The sequence below is a fragment of the Heterocephalus glaber genome, unplaced genomic scaffold, assembly GCF_053883595.1.
Source record: "Heterocephalus glaber isolate CG9 unplaced genomic scaffold, H.glaber_assembly_v1.0 deba00001457, whole genome shotgun sequence".
NCBI lineage: Eukaryota > Metazoa > Chordata > Mammalia > Rodentia > Bathyergidae > Heterocephalus > Heterocephalus glaber.
In genome coordinates, this window is record NW_028258305.1 from 28,414,736 (window position 1) to 28,430,035 (window position 15,300).

General features: G+C 38.3%; 1 protein-coding gene across 24 annotated transcripts in view; it reads left to right on the forward strand.

Moving 5' to 3' along the window:
- Slc8a1 (solute carrier family 8 member A1) overlaps nt 1–15,300 on the forward strand; it is a 386,292-nt gene that overhangs the window by 328,113 nt on the left and 42,879 nt on the right. The window lies entirely within an intron of this gene.

Below are 15,300 nucleotides of genomic sequence, written 5' to 3' on the forward strand. Positions count from 1 at the left end.
GTTTTCTTATTCTACAACAGCAAAGCACCAAGAAGGGTAAAATTAAGAGAACTACATGTATTTGTCACATGTATGCACATTTTGCAGACTAAATTAGACTGTCTAAATGAAGCCAATGTCTTCAAACATACCATTCTTCTCTATCTATACTACCTCATTCTCTCTGAAAACAGATAAGATAAATTTAAAGTCTTTGTGTCTCCAATTCACTGATAGCCAATTATGGGGCTTCATCTGGAAGATTCCCTGAAAGCAGCATAAAGTGGCCAAGGGAAGCTCAGAAAGCAAGGAATAAAATCCTAGGAGGAAAAGGAAAATAGTAAGACTTTTACCACTACCATCTGCATCGCTTTACACTCTCTTCAACAGTATTTAACAAATACACATTTGCACTCATTCTAGAAGTGCAAATAAAAGCACATCCTGTTTCACTCTATGCAAGCTAAGTGCAGGGTTTTATTTAGGAAAATCCCCAAAATGATCTGTTCTTCAAACCAAAGGAATCAGAGACCTGAAAAACTTGCATGCAAAAAGAAGTGTCCCTTTCCTGTATTGTCAAACCTTGCCCTCTCCCTGGGTGTTGTAAAAAGTCAGAGGAAGGTCCATCTTGAAGATTCAGGAAACAGCATCACCCTGGAATTTTTCTTGTTTTTCAGTTCTTTTGCCCCATCCACACTGTTTTTTCTCTTAAAAGATCCCCAAAGGCTTATATTCCACTGTTGAAGCTAATAAATAAAGCTAGTGTTTTCTAAATAGTGATTACCAAGCTGTGAAATATGGAAACAGCCATTGAGCCCTGACTTCTAACACAACCTCCTCTTTCCAATCTGCCACAGAATCATTTGACAGATCTCCCAAGTGCTGTGGGAACAGAGGGTGGTTAAAAAAAAAACAAAACAAAAAAAACCTGTGTGCCTGTTTATTATTAGTACTGTTTATAATCATTCTGTGGTTTTTTACAATTGAGTATACACTGGGAATTTACGAGCATTTAATGGTAAGCAACTGCTTAGGAGAGTGAATTTGTAATTTACACTTAATCTCTAATAGGAGGAGGTGGAAACTCCCTCTTTTCAGGTTATATTTTTCTATAAATCTAAGATTAACATCTGAGACATGAACTCTCATCTCTCTTCACAGAAGGAACTAAACAGGCAAAACTGCTGATGAGACCCATAGGAAAAACATTGAAAATGACCAAGTTGTTTTATGGGCTTTGACATATTACAGTTGGCACATTAAAAAAAAAAAACATGAGCCTTATACTATTAGTCTCCAAGTTTCCTTTGGCTTCATACACATAAGCAGTTGTAAAATTGCCATGCGCCATACTTATTATCCATTAGTTTTTCTATGTGATCATCATTGTTCTCGGTGTGCGGGATATGGCAGCAAATGAAACAGACAAATAAGTGGAGCTTGCATCCTAATGGACAAGCAAGAAAATGAGACACATAAGTTAAAGTATCATAAGCTTGCCTTGAAGAACAATGAGGCTGAAGCCAGAGACAGGAAGTATGTGTGGAGGCAGCCATTTTGGTTTGGGTGGCCAAAATGACACCAACAGCACACACTTAAAAAAAATAATTAAACACAATTTGCTTTTCCAGTAGTGAAATGGTTTTGTGTAGTTGGTTCATTCACACATTTTTCTGATTCCCCAGAACCATGCCAAACAATTTAGGGCCGTACTTTGGCAATGGAAAAGAGCAGCTTTAAACCCTGAGTGAGAGGGGTTATGCTGCCGACATAATGTGGTTACACTAGGTGTATAGAGAAGCAATTACAAAGATGCTCATACTTCCCTGAAAGGGGATTTTGGTTTGCAAACACTAGGACACTTGCACCCCACCTGTGTCTCACTGACAGAGACTGATTCTGTCATCTTCCTGGTGCCATGGAGTCATCATTCAATAGTGGGTCTCGCTCCTACCCAAGCTTTTAAAGGACCATTAATGAATCAAACGCTAAACCTGTAAACTATGCTTATTTATTCATACACTATATTGTGGTTTATGTTTCTAAATGACTACCTAATGATAAGATCTGCTGTTCAGGAATTTGCAGGTTGCTGGATAAATGGACCTTACTTACAATTTTGAGACACAAAATATCAGAAAAACAAACATAGTTTATAGCAACCAAATTACATGAAACTAAAGAAAAGGCAGCTTTTTAAAAGCCCAATGCTTGTTATTATGATTAAATTTAAGTGTCTAAAGAATATTAATATTCTTAGGTTGTTAAACACAATAAAATTTGTAAAGCAGCATTTATTGGAAATAGACTTTCATCAGATTTTAAGATTTCATGGCTAAACAGTTGAGGATCACAAAGATTTGCCTTATTAAAAATATTAAATTACTTTTGAAGGGCTCTATTGAGAGTTTTTTCTCAGCAATTTTCTGAGGAAAATTGAATCTATATATCTTGCTAAGCAAAAATAATAATTTTGTAAATAAGATTTTGCCTTTCTTTCTCACTAACTATATTCAAACTAGTTTCAAGATAATCCCTTAGTGATTTTACCCCCTGCTCTTCTTGAATTTCATAGCTCAATACCTGGACTGCCTAGGACTATAATGTTTCTGGGAACCAAACTTTTATAGTTCAATATTCTAAGAGTTAAAGGAGTCATGAGACTTCAGAGATTAGGTAGGGATTAAACAGTCATGTCCCAGAGATTCTCTTTCCGTTGCTTCCCAGGAAGCAGGGATGCCAGGGGCAGTGGTGGGTAGCAGTCAAAGACTTACAAGGCAAGCCCAGTACCACCAGCTGTTTTTATGATATGTGAGCACATGTACTTCTTAATAAAGCTGGCTCTCACTTCCTATCTACTGTGAGTTTTCCAAAATTCCTTCTTTTTCCTAGTATCTACCCCAGGGCAGAACAAGTGGACTGTCCATAAGAAATAATGGGCCAGGTGGGATACAAGATAAAATAGGTGTGTCAGAGCAGAGGACAAACATTGCCTGGGAAGAAAACCAGGATGCCAATGCCAATTCCACAACCATCATATTGTTGCCCTGGGCTGAGTGAGTCCTAGCTGTGCAAAAACTCCCGGGGTGACTCTGGCCAGATAACTTGACCTCAGAAATCTGTTTCACCATTTGTAGAGTGGAGATAAATATGCCTTGCTGTTGGGGTTGCCATAATAATTAAAATAGTGCATGTTTCACAAGGAACAACCATATGTTTGGATACCTAAGTTGGTTGTTTACAAGGCAAATCGTATATATTGGAGATTTCTACAATAAAATGCATCCAAATTTGTGTAAATACAGTTAATTTAACTTAATTACTAAGTACTATAGCTAAAACACACTGATTGACCTTTTTGTTATTTGATTTTGCACATGCCATTTTATAGATAAGGATATATTCTAAGATTTAGAAAAAAATATAACTTACTCAAGAAGCAAAACTGCTCTGGGATTTCATGGACAGATCAGCCCAGGATTCTCTCCAGGGAGAAGCATGCACTTTCTTTCTCTACTCAGAGCTTGAAAACATAGACAAACATGTAGAACTTATACCCCGATATAGGTAGACATACATGCATATGAGCTAACACCCATGAACACATGGAGGACCACATACAAATACAAAAATATACTTGCACACACATCCACGGGTATACTGAGACACAGATGCACAAAACACATGTGCACAGAGATGTCTACCCAGACCACACATGGCATTTGTTTGTGTGGATATTTAAGCTACAGCTTGAAGTTTAGAAGAATTTTTTCTTAATATTTGTTGTTTTCTTACAGCCTCGTTTATAGTTCTTTGGGGAAGATGCTAGTCAATTCCCTGAAGAACAAAAAGGGAAATGTTCGAGTTTTCCTAGATACATACATGGGCTTCTTCTGCCTTGTAATTTGTGGCATTGTTTAAAGAAAGTCAACACATTACCCTTTCTTTTACCTGATAATTTGTAAAGCCCAGCAACAGAGGTTTTGCTGAAATCTCTTTACTTTTGACATAGATTTTTTGTATCTTAGATAATAAAAGAAAACATATCTGACTTTACTCCTCCCCACCCCACCCCACAAAAGAAAACCTCCTTGTAGTCTGGTTGTGTCTCTTTCCATGTCATTAATTTTTCTTAATTTTAGTTTTATCATCATTTTATGGGATAAGACTAGCCCTAAGATTCACTCAATATTGAAATTTGGGAGCTCTTTCGATGGCTATTGTAATCCTATAATATATCTTTAATGATATTATATGTTACAACACACATGATTTGAGCAGTGGCCCACCCACACAGCTTGCCAAAATTAAATGTTCTGAAAAATAACAGAATATATTCCCTACCTATTCTCCTACAGCCAAACCATAGAGGAGATAATGAAAGGCTAGCCTCAAACAAAACTGAGATGATGATGATGATGATGATGATGATGATAATGGTGATGATGATGATGATGATGATGATGCAAAAGTGCCTAATTTTTCTCCTGTTCCATAATTGGAACTCAAAAATGCCAGTGAAATTTTCTGCAGTACATGGGGAGGCATTCAGCATGAGGCCAGATGGCACAGGTAGCAGACTTCCCACACTCACTATATGTCACAGTGAATTCCAGTGATGCAACTTCAGCTAAATGAAGAAATGAAAGGCATGGTCTCCTCAGCCCACAAAACCAACATAGTTCAGTTTGGGAGATGCTCTTGGCTTCAGTCCTTTGACCAAGCATGCTATGTCTTTTAGCGAGTATTTGCAAGTAAAATTAATTTTTAACATTAGAAAACTGCCAGTTCAGTGATATCCTTGGACAGTAATTCACTTAAATAATTGTCATCCTTTGAAGATTAATCCACTGCAAAAGTACCAAATAATAAAAATGTGACCCCAGATAAGTTTCAAAGGTTGTCATGCAGTCTGGTCTAAGCATGGACCTTTCTAGCCACTCCTAGGTCATTAAACATCATCACTGTGAGGAAGTTCTCATTACTTAATGTGTTAATCCTGGGTCACCTGAAAATCCCACTTGAGCAGTTAAGAATATCCTGCAAGATCAGGTGGAACATTACCTCATGTGACTACAGATACCCAGAAAAGGAGAACCACATTAGAGATTGGAAGTTATCATTTTTACTATCTCTTGTATGGCTATGGAAATTTTTAATTATCCTTTGTCTTAATCAGAAGCGATGAAGGTTCATGAAAAATAATTGATTTTCTAAGAAAAAGGTACAACTTGTTTTGTAATGTGATTTTTAAAAATTTTTATTGGTATATGTTTGCAATAAATAGCACCAAGAATCAAGAGATGTAGAAGGACCAGAAAGGACAGTCAGTCCTCAAAAGCGGGCAGAATCAGTCCAAGTTTCCTAGAAAGTATACATTTAATCCCATCATGAAAAATCCAGAATCTGGACTTCCAAAGCATTTTTGTGTCTTTAGAAATGTTTGTGACCTAGAAGGTTTATCAGGTCTTCTGAACTAAAGACAAAATCAGCACCCACCCCATTCTCTAACTTCCTGGTCTTTCCATAATTAGTTGTCCAGATAGATTTCTTCAAGCTTAGAGTCACTGGCATATTTGAACAAATAGTACTTAGAACTGAAGAGCAATTACTTTTCAAGTAATTTCAAGTAATTTCCTCTCACAGGAAGTTTGAATAGCACTGCTTTCAGCCAACATAGCTCTCTCTCATTCTCCTTTCAATGCACAGCTAAGATATTCACATTCTTCATGACACAGAGTGCATATAAATCATTTAATGTTTTTAAATTATTGTTGGAATATTTGGCTTCTCTGGAGACTTGAATTCAGATAACCAAAGGGCCACCAAATAGTTGTGTGGTTTGGGGAAAGTTCTCTAACCTTCCCTATGAATTGAGAGGATTGGAATAGATGGCCTTGTGTGTTGTCTTTGGGACACACAAATACTGAAGGAAGGACACAGACACGAAAATACTAAGGGTCTTCTAAAGGACACTTCATTTTCAGCAATGAAATGTCAATTTGCATGGCACTGCTGCTTTAATTGCAGAATTTTAACTTGAATCAAGAAGGAATACCTAGGGCCGGGGATTTAGCTCAGTGGTTCCACCCCCTGCCTCGCAAGCACAAGATCCTGAGTTTGATCCCCAGTACCAAAAAGAAAAAAAAAAAAGAAAGAAAGAATACCTGCATTGAAGTGTTAGATAAATTCTGTGATTTCACCCACTTGGCAAAAGTTTGTAAGACACCTAATTTGCCTGTTTTCCCTGCATCATACCACTCTATCTGATCTAGAAAACTAATCTGCATGAATACATACATATTGTCTCATATACACATATACAATGTTTCAAAGAGTTTGAGATATATGTAATCCTGGATTTAAAAAGTCATATGCATGACATGTAAACATGTGTAAATAAAACACTTTCATTTTGTATGTGCAAATTGAATATGCACATACATACCCGAGATGATATTTTCTATCAATGTTCTTAGTGGCATTTGACTGTTATTTAGTTCACGACTATGATCCTAACTGACAAAAGAGGAAAAGCGCAGAACATGAGTAAGAGAAAAGAAGAACAAGTTCCAGAGAGAAAACAATAGATAGACATATTCTAGGGCCATATTAGTAGGCAGACAGAGCAAATCTAGGACACTTATCAATTTTAAAATGTCAGTGGTGGCAAGATAAAATGTTGAATCAAGTAATTTCACCTTCCAGATTCAGAATGAGGCAAGCCAGCTACACAGGGCTGGGAGTATATACAAGAAGGCAGGAGGAAAAGCAATTATTTTCCGGCCCTTGGATGTTTTAGCTGATATTTCTGAAAAGAATATTGCCTTGTTGGGCTGCTTTTCACTTAAATTGCTTATTACAAAAAGCTCAAGGAAAACACTGTATTGAAGGGCTCCAGAATGATTCAGTGTTCTTATTTGTAAGCCTGAAGTCACATCTCTAATGGAGCTTTTGTCTGAAGAGACAGCAGTTCAGCTCTGCAAACAATGCACCATCACTGGATCCAGTAGCTCTTTTGTTGGCATAGCTACTGCTGTATGAATACAGTTTTAGTTGTTGCTTACCAGCCAATGTTCCAGACGTGGGGGACTTCTCATCCCCAGGCAGGAGCCTTTGTGCACTGTTTTCAGTGCAGGAAACATTTCAACATAATCCAAAGAAGTGGAAAGAGGAATAAACATACCCCTCCAGCCCCTTCCCACACATATACACCATAAGCAAAGGGGAGCCACATAAAAGTAACTTGCTCCATTAATTCTTGCTGTTCACAGCCTGTTTTCTTGATAAAGATCTTGTCATTCCAACTCCTGCCAGGAAAAACCACTTTCCTGAATCAACTTTGACCCATGCTCCACCTCTCCCCTAGCACTGCCCCTGCCTTGCCTTTGTCTGCTCATTTCTGGGCAGATGTTGCATCTTATGTCCTTCGAAAGCATCATAGATGAGAATTGCAGCACAGAGCTGGAGAGGAGCTTATTGATAAGCTCTCTCTCTCTCTCTCTCTCTTTCTCTCCTCTCTCTCTCTCCCTCCCTTTCCCTTCCCCCTCTCTCCCTCTCTCCATCTTCCTCTCCTTCTCTCTCTCCATCTAAATAAATAAGAACCCAGGACCAGATAGCAATGGAAAAATCTCCTCCAGGGTCACACAGTCTGGTGTAGGGCACAAGGCTCTTGCTACGTCATACAGCAGTGCTCCCACTTTTCTTTTCCAATTATGGAACTGGTGCCTTGGCCCAAAGACATTCTGTGTCTGCCTCCTGATGTTACCTAGTGACCTGTGGGCTTCTTGGTGCTGTGATTCCTTAGGATTACACAACACAACACTGAAGCTTTCCATGGCCGATGCCTTAGCAGCATTTAATGAGTGAACGGCATCAGCATAGGTGGATAGTTGCTTCATGTCCACACAGCCTCAAAGCAGCCCTATGCAGTGATATTCCTAAGCCCACTTATGAGTTGAGGAAACAGAAATTCAGATAAGCACCTGAACAGGAGTTCTGATTCCAAGGTCAGTCCTCTTTCCATCTTGCCACACCTGTGCCTCCTGGGGTTCGATGTCTGCAAGCATAGGCGGACTTCTGCTCTCTCACTCATGCACAGCTGTTTCCGCAGTAGAGAATGCTTTCCTGTTGTGTCTGGCTGCTTCTCCTCAGTAGAGGCTTAGATCACAGGTCACCTCCACAGAGGGGCTTTTCACCAACCCAGTGACTCTTTATTATATTACCTGACCTCATCGTCTTCCTAGTCCATATCAATATCTCCATCAGCCTGTGTATTCATTTGTTTCCCTTCCTGGAATGGACGTTCCATGAGATCCAGAATCTTACTTGTCTACATTTTCAATGCCAAGAACTGTGCCACACACACATAACATTAATAAATAGTTACTGAGGAAATGAGTGATTCCAACACATTCAGTCCTTCAACCAGTCCATACCAGGTTAGAGGTTCACCCTGGGCTTGTAGCATGAAACAGTGACTTGCAATATGTTTAGAGTGCAGACCTATAAACAATAGAATTTGCACCATGCCTTGACCAAATAAGGAAACAAGCCACAGAGCGATTGATGGGAGAAGGACAGAGATATTTTTCAGATGGCTTATGTAAAAGTAAAGCCTCAAAACGGTGTGATGCTGGGTTATTATTTATGAAAGTCTAAAAAGCCACAGTTGACAAATAACATTGTCAACACACACTTTAGTCAACCTGCCCTCTAAAGAAGGGTTTATGAGCACCAAGGGGAAGAAGGTGCTCTGTCGCAATTTACTAATTAGCTAATACCCACCGCCACTCAAATCATTTACTATGTATAACAGATAACTTTGCTTTATAATCTCATTTATCTTTTCAATAGCATGAAAGAGAAAGTTGTGACTATACCCATTTTTTGGAATAAGAAACTAAGGCGCAAAGAGAATCTGTGAGGTGCACAAAAAACAGTAAATCATGTGAGCCTCCTTTGTAGTCATTGAAATCCTTGTTTCCTGAGATCTCATTGAGAATTCTAGCAGAGAGAAGGAAGTAGGAGCAAGCAGATGGGGAGTGTCCTGAGCAATTGCAATCACTTTGTATTGTGCAAACCAAGACCACGATTAGAATCTTAGATACACATCTCCTGTCACCACTTTGCCAACAGATTAACTCACTGAACTCCATGAGCAGAACAAAGTCCCTTCAGGTGATCCTGAGATCAGGAACACAGTCACAGGAGAAAGTTGCCACCACCCCAGAAAGGCTGAAGTCCTTCCTGCTTGCTGGCCAGAGAGAAAGATGTTTGCCACCAAGATAAGAAGAATCCCACTCCCTCCCCAACAGGGCTGATACAAATTGCTAATAGAAGATTTGCCATAAGATTTAAGGAAAATTAGATTTGGAGGAATAATGAGCAATTCAATATTTTATAAATTATATCCTATACGGAGGGTTAATTTTAAAAGCACAGTTATTTCTCAGTTATGGTTTTCATAAAATAGTGCCAAATAAGCTTAGATTGTATCTGAATGACTTTTTTGCTGTAAAAACTGTAGAATTTTTTCTGTATGCAAACAATGGACCAAGTCATGGTAGTGAGCTGAGGAAAGAGTTCTGAATCTCCTAACCAAGTCTCTTAAGTTCTCTGAGCATTGGATTCTTGTCAACAGTGGAGGGAATAACACCTAGATCACCAGGTTCCTGGGAAGGTAAAGATTAAGTGGGGTGTACACATTTGCCCATGTGCATGAAAGCTCTCAGTAAGGGAACTTGAAGTCACAGCTTAATCACAGCAGCAACTTAAAAGACCCTAGGAAGTCTTTATGCTCCTCTGCATTTGGTACATATCTACTCTTTAGATGAATTCTAACATTTTCCCAGGATATAACATTGATGTGTTTGTTGAAAATTACAGGGTTATGGCTGCCCAAACAGCTCCTCCAAGGCTCAGCATCTTCCACTGCAGGAGGCTAATTTAGACCCAGCTGCTGATATTTACAAAGTGTTATTATAGCCCTCGGGCCAGTCTTAGAACCTAGTGTGCTCATAACTACCCACAGTAACTAAACCATCCAAGCTAGCAGGAGGCATCTATATTTGCTACATATCAGTTTTCCTTGTCAAAGGTTTATTGCTTAGGTGCACCCGTCTGCAGGAAGTAAGTTTCTCCTTTACGAAAGCCTAGATTTCTCTCAGTCCTACAATTAATAAAGGATCAGAGAACACCAAATGTCAAGATTCTTACCCTGACATAGAACTATTTTGAAAAAGCCAAGCTTGAGGGAAGAACACACATGAGTAATTATGTCAAGCTTTAATCATTTAGGAATACTTCACACAGAAGAATTCTTTGAAAAGAGAGATGAAAGCAGTCAATTTTCAACTTTGAACAGATTCATTTTGCTAATAATCAGACTTGCATTAAGTTGGAACTCCTTAGTGAATCCGTTTTTCATTTTGACAGTGGCTACATTTGCTGAGAAATATTTCTGTCTCATTAAATATTCCTAGAGCAGTGTTACCAACCTAATGAGGCTCTTAATGCCCTAAGCTGGTGAGCATTCTGCTCTCCATGGAAACTTTCACCTAGAGGTTCATTTTTCTCACATAGAGCTAAGGGTTACACACTGACAGTAAGATGCCTTCTTAGGTCCATTTCCAGCACTGTTCTATATCGCCTGCCTCTAATGCCCAGAAAGCTTCCACTTGTTCTCGGAAGCAGGATTGCCCACCGCTGACCAGTATTCCAAGGTACAAGTCAAAAGCTTACACTCCAATTTCATGACAGTGACATTGATAGCCAGTGCATACATAACGAAAGTAAAATGAAAACTGATGATAAGTGGGGTTTCTAGAAATAAACTACAGCATAAAATACATGCAAGGGCTAGGAACAGTAGATTCTAGATGTGGGGTCCTCACACTAATGCTAATCCCCATTAGCTAGTGAGAAAAGACCTCTAAGTATAGCAAAGTGCTTTTGCTCCAGTGCTGGGCTCCATGGAGCTAGGGCAGTAGGAGCCAACAAAAAGACTCACACTCTCCAGAGACAACTGACCACACTGAAGACCTTTTTTTCTCAATTCAATTACATTTTCAAGAAGATCAGGGAGCAAGTTCTCAGAAGAAGTTGTTATGACGTTGAAATACAGAGGATTTTTGTAGTGAAGTTTTACATGGACTAAAAAGAAAGATATTTCTCTTAAAGAGCCTGAGAAAGATAAATGAGAAAGATTATACATTTGTGTCCACCAAAATTCATCATAGTATTGCATGAAATGAAAGCCATCGCCTAGCATTGCTTCGAAAGAGTGAGTTATTCTTTAAGTTATAAGTAAGCTCAATGTATAACAAAAATGCATGACATAGTTATGGGCACCTCAGTGCATACATTACTGAAAGTGAACATGTCCAGGATGAAAAACCTTCCCTATTATAGGTGAGTTAAGTGCCTCTTAAAGCTATATTCAACTCCAAGCATCATGTTTTAAAAAACAAGAATATAGCTCACCTAGACAGTCCTCAGAGGATCAGGAACTTGAGTGTAGATGAAAGATGATTTGAAAGTAGCCAGTTTCATATTCCTGTAGGAATGCCCTGCAGGACAAGGTTGCATTTATTATGCGTGGCCTGGGCCCTAAAGGATAGGCTCTGCAAATGAGTGGGTGACAGCAGCTTGAGCTGACAGCCAGGACTGCTAAAACATGGTGTCTTAGTCACTGTCTCATTACTGGCCACAATACCTGACACGTACAACTTAAAGGAGGAGAGTTTATTTTGGTTCACTGTTGCAGTCCATGGTTGGCTGGCTCCAAGGCAGAAACAGCATTGTGGAAGGAAATGGCAGAAGAAAGCTGTTCAACCCATGGCATCCAGGAAATATAATAAAGGTGACTCAGTTTAACTCAAACCTTATATATTAAACATACATCTGCACGCACGCACACATACACATAGGTACACAAGTACAGGAAAGTAGTAGAACAGAAATTCATCAGCTGAATCACAATTCTGTTTTTTCTTTAAAATAAGAAGAGATGAATTAGCTGATTGCTAAAGTTTCCTTTATTTTTTACATTTTATCTGTCTGAACCTTTGAAAACAGAGAAATGAAAATAATGAAATAGGACTGTATTAATCAGCCTTTTGTTGCTGAAACACAATACATAACACTCATAACTTAAAGAAAGAGAGGCTGGAGTTTAATTTGGGTTGTGGTTTCAGGGGATTCCGTCCATGGTAAGCTGCTCCAAGGCAAGAACATCATGGTGGAGGGGCTTGGCAAAAGAAAGCTACTGCCTCCTGGTGGCTGGCAAGCAAACTAAGGGAGCAAGACCAGGAGAGGAAGGGGCAAGGACCATACATAATACCCAAAGTCATGCCTCCATGACCCACCCAGACACACCCAAGGGTATAATTCATTTAGGTGGCTCCCAGGCCAGTCAGGCAGACAGAATGTAGCTTAAACAACATAAGGAGAGTAGAACTTGATTTGTTATTGCTGCATATTAAGTTACAAAAAAAGGGGGGCATAATGATAATGGAGAAATCCTATTGAATATCTAGAAGACATATGTTTCCCAAGCTGCTTTACATTACAGATGTGTGATAATTTAAGCAAACTTCTCAAAATCTAGAGTAGACAGCTGGATGTAACTTAGGATGTTTTATTTGAACTTTATGGTTGAGCTCTGGGGACCAGAAATGGAAATAGGGACTTGTCATTCTTCAACATAAATATTCTAAAATGGTTACAACCATTATGCCCTCTTTTACTTTGATTTTCTTATTGCCCTGTTTACTTAGTCCCCAAGAACTTGAGAAAGAGCGTGCAGCTGGCTCCACCAAAGGTGGTAGTAAATGTCTCCAAATATTAGAATATAATTATTACTGACAGTGCATCAATATTTTCATTTTCCTAAGAAAAGGCAGTATTGTATCTATACATCATGAGGCTTCGAAGAACCAAATGACTATGTGAGAGATACTAAATTCTTCAGCTTGCTTCATATATAGAAGAATATTCCCTTGGCCTATTAGATCAAGTCCCAACACAGCCACTTACCAGCTGAGTGATTATGTTAAACAGTCACTGAAATTCTCCAGACTTCAAGTTCTTTGTATGGACAGTGAGATTAATAATGCCTACCTTATAGGGCTATTATAAGTATAAATAAGATCACATATTTAAAAGAACTTCCCTCATTGCCTATCACTTAGTAGATACCCCATTATGTTTCTTCCTTCTGTTCCTTCCTTCTTTGCTTTTCTTAAAATTAAGCAGGTAAGGGAAACTATAGTGATAATAGCTCATTCAAGCAGAATATAGATCCAGTGAAATCAGGGCAGTTGAGTCATATTGATTTACTGCTTTCCTTCCGAAAAGTAACAGTAATGGATTATGATGCATCTATGTGTAAATGGATTTATAGTTTTACAAAAGACTTGAACATTTTCTCTTCTGGTCCTTGAAACAGCTCTGTAATGTGCAAGTTAGGAAACTCATTTGATGGATGTGGAATTAGGACTCAGGAAGTTTAAATGTCTTGCCCCAAAACAAGCTATACAAACTAGAAATTGATTTTTAAAGCTTCTGACCCAAGTGTTCACTACACCTTGGAAGCCTCCCTTTCTGGTTCTCAAAGCTCTCCCTGAGGTCAAACCCTGAGCATTTAGGAAGGAATGTTAACAAACACTTGTTTACATGGTATGTTATCTGCAGGTACCAACAGGCATGTTTTCCGAGGGTTGCCTTTCATGATTCATTGTGCCTGCAATGACCTTGTGCTCATGCTCCAGAGCAGGGGGTATGATCTCAATAGATGAAGTGAACCCTTCTCCAATATCTGCACTTTTAGTGATTTGACTTTTTTTTTTTAGTTAGTTATATTTAGGAAGTTCAACACCTATCAAGGGAGCCATTTGAAAGCCTATGGGAGGGATTATTCCAATACAACTTCTTTAACTTTCCATTAGTAGCACCCATAAAGCTGAAAAGAAGGCTTCTGAGATAAGAGGGATTTACTTGGAATCCTTTCAAAGCAACCTGTCTGTTTCTTTGGTAACACAGAGGAGGGATTTGAAAACATTCTGTAGCTTCTCATAACCCTGAGCTGGTAAGCATTCAGAACTGACAGGTCGCTATCACTTTTGTTGTCACATAAAACATATTTCCAATGTTTCGGAAATTTTACATGGTTTTTATTTGTTTTATTCTTTGTTTTATATTTTAAATGTTTCACTGCTCTTTCCAAAATCAGTCTATAAAATAGAGTCTGATGGTGATGGAAAATTATATTTCTTTGTCCTTCCCCCAAAACAGGGTAATTGTGCATTATGCATGACAGTGAATGGTCATTTTTAATATTTAAATGACATCTCAGCCAAAGATTAAAAGTTCAATAGAGATCCCAAGAAAAAGAATGGCAAGCCACTTCTACTTTCAAATGCTATAAAACACATAGATCTCCCATTAAAACATTTAAGATTCCTTGTAATACCAGAAAACCTACTGAAGGATCCCCCTCTCTAATACACACACACACACACACACACACACACACATGCACACAACTTTTGAATTAACACATCTTAATTTCAAAGGGTAAGATTAAATTTTGTTTTTAAAAACTTAAAATGTAACTTAGGACCCAGCATGTTGACTAAGTAATTAAACAATGATGAGGAAGCACAGTAGCAATCATTAGTGGAGGAAAATAATAACTACCATGATAATCATTACCTTGAAACATCCTCAGTACTTCACAGAGATGATCTGATTATTCCCCTGCACTGCCCTCATGGGAAAGGTGTTATTATTTCCATCTTGAAAACAAATATAATATCTACTCTCAATTTCTAAATGTCATTTCTTCTGAGAAGCTCCGTTATCTGTTTTCTTATTCATCTTCAGAATATAAGACTGTCACCCAAAATTAAGTAATTTTGCAGTCAGGGACAGAATAGTCTTTTCCTGTGAATGATTGATTAAAATTCACTGTTTTTGAAACATTTTAATGAGATAACCAGAGAAATTATAAAATGTTCACAAATACAAATGTAAAAGAATCAGTCACAAAATAAATATAATTAGAAACTAGTGCTTTTTTGAGTTTTGCTGGGTATGTGCACCCTCTTTTGGAGTGAAGAATGGGGAGAAGCAATAGGGAAAGAATTAACATGATTCCTTTCTGCCCCGCATCACATAAGTCCCCAAAACTGTAGCTCTCACACAAGTTATACCTGTAGCTAAAGTATAGGGTAAAAGAGAAATGGGAAGAAAAGGTAAAGAAGGAAAAAAAAGGAAATGTATAAGGAAACAAGAGACAAGGAGGTAATAGAAACACTG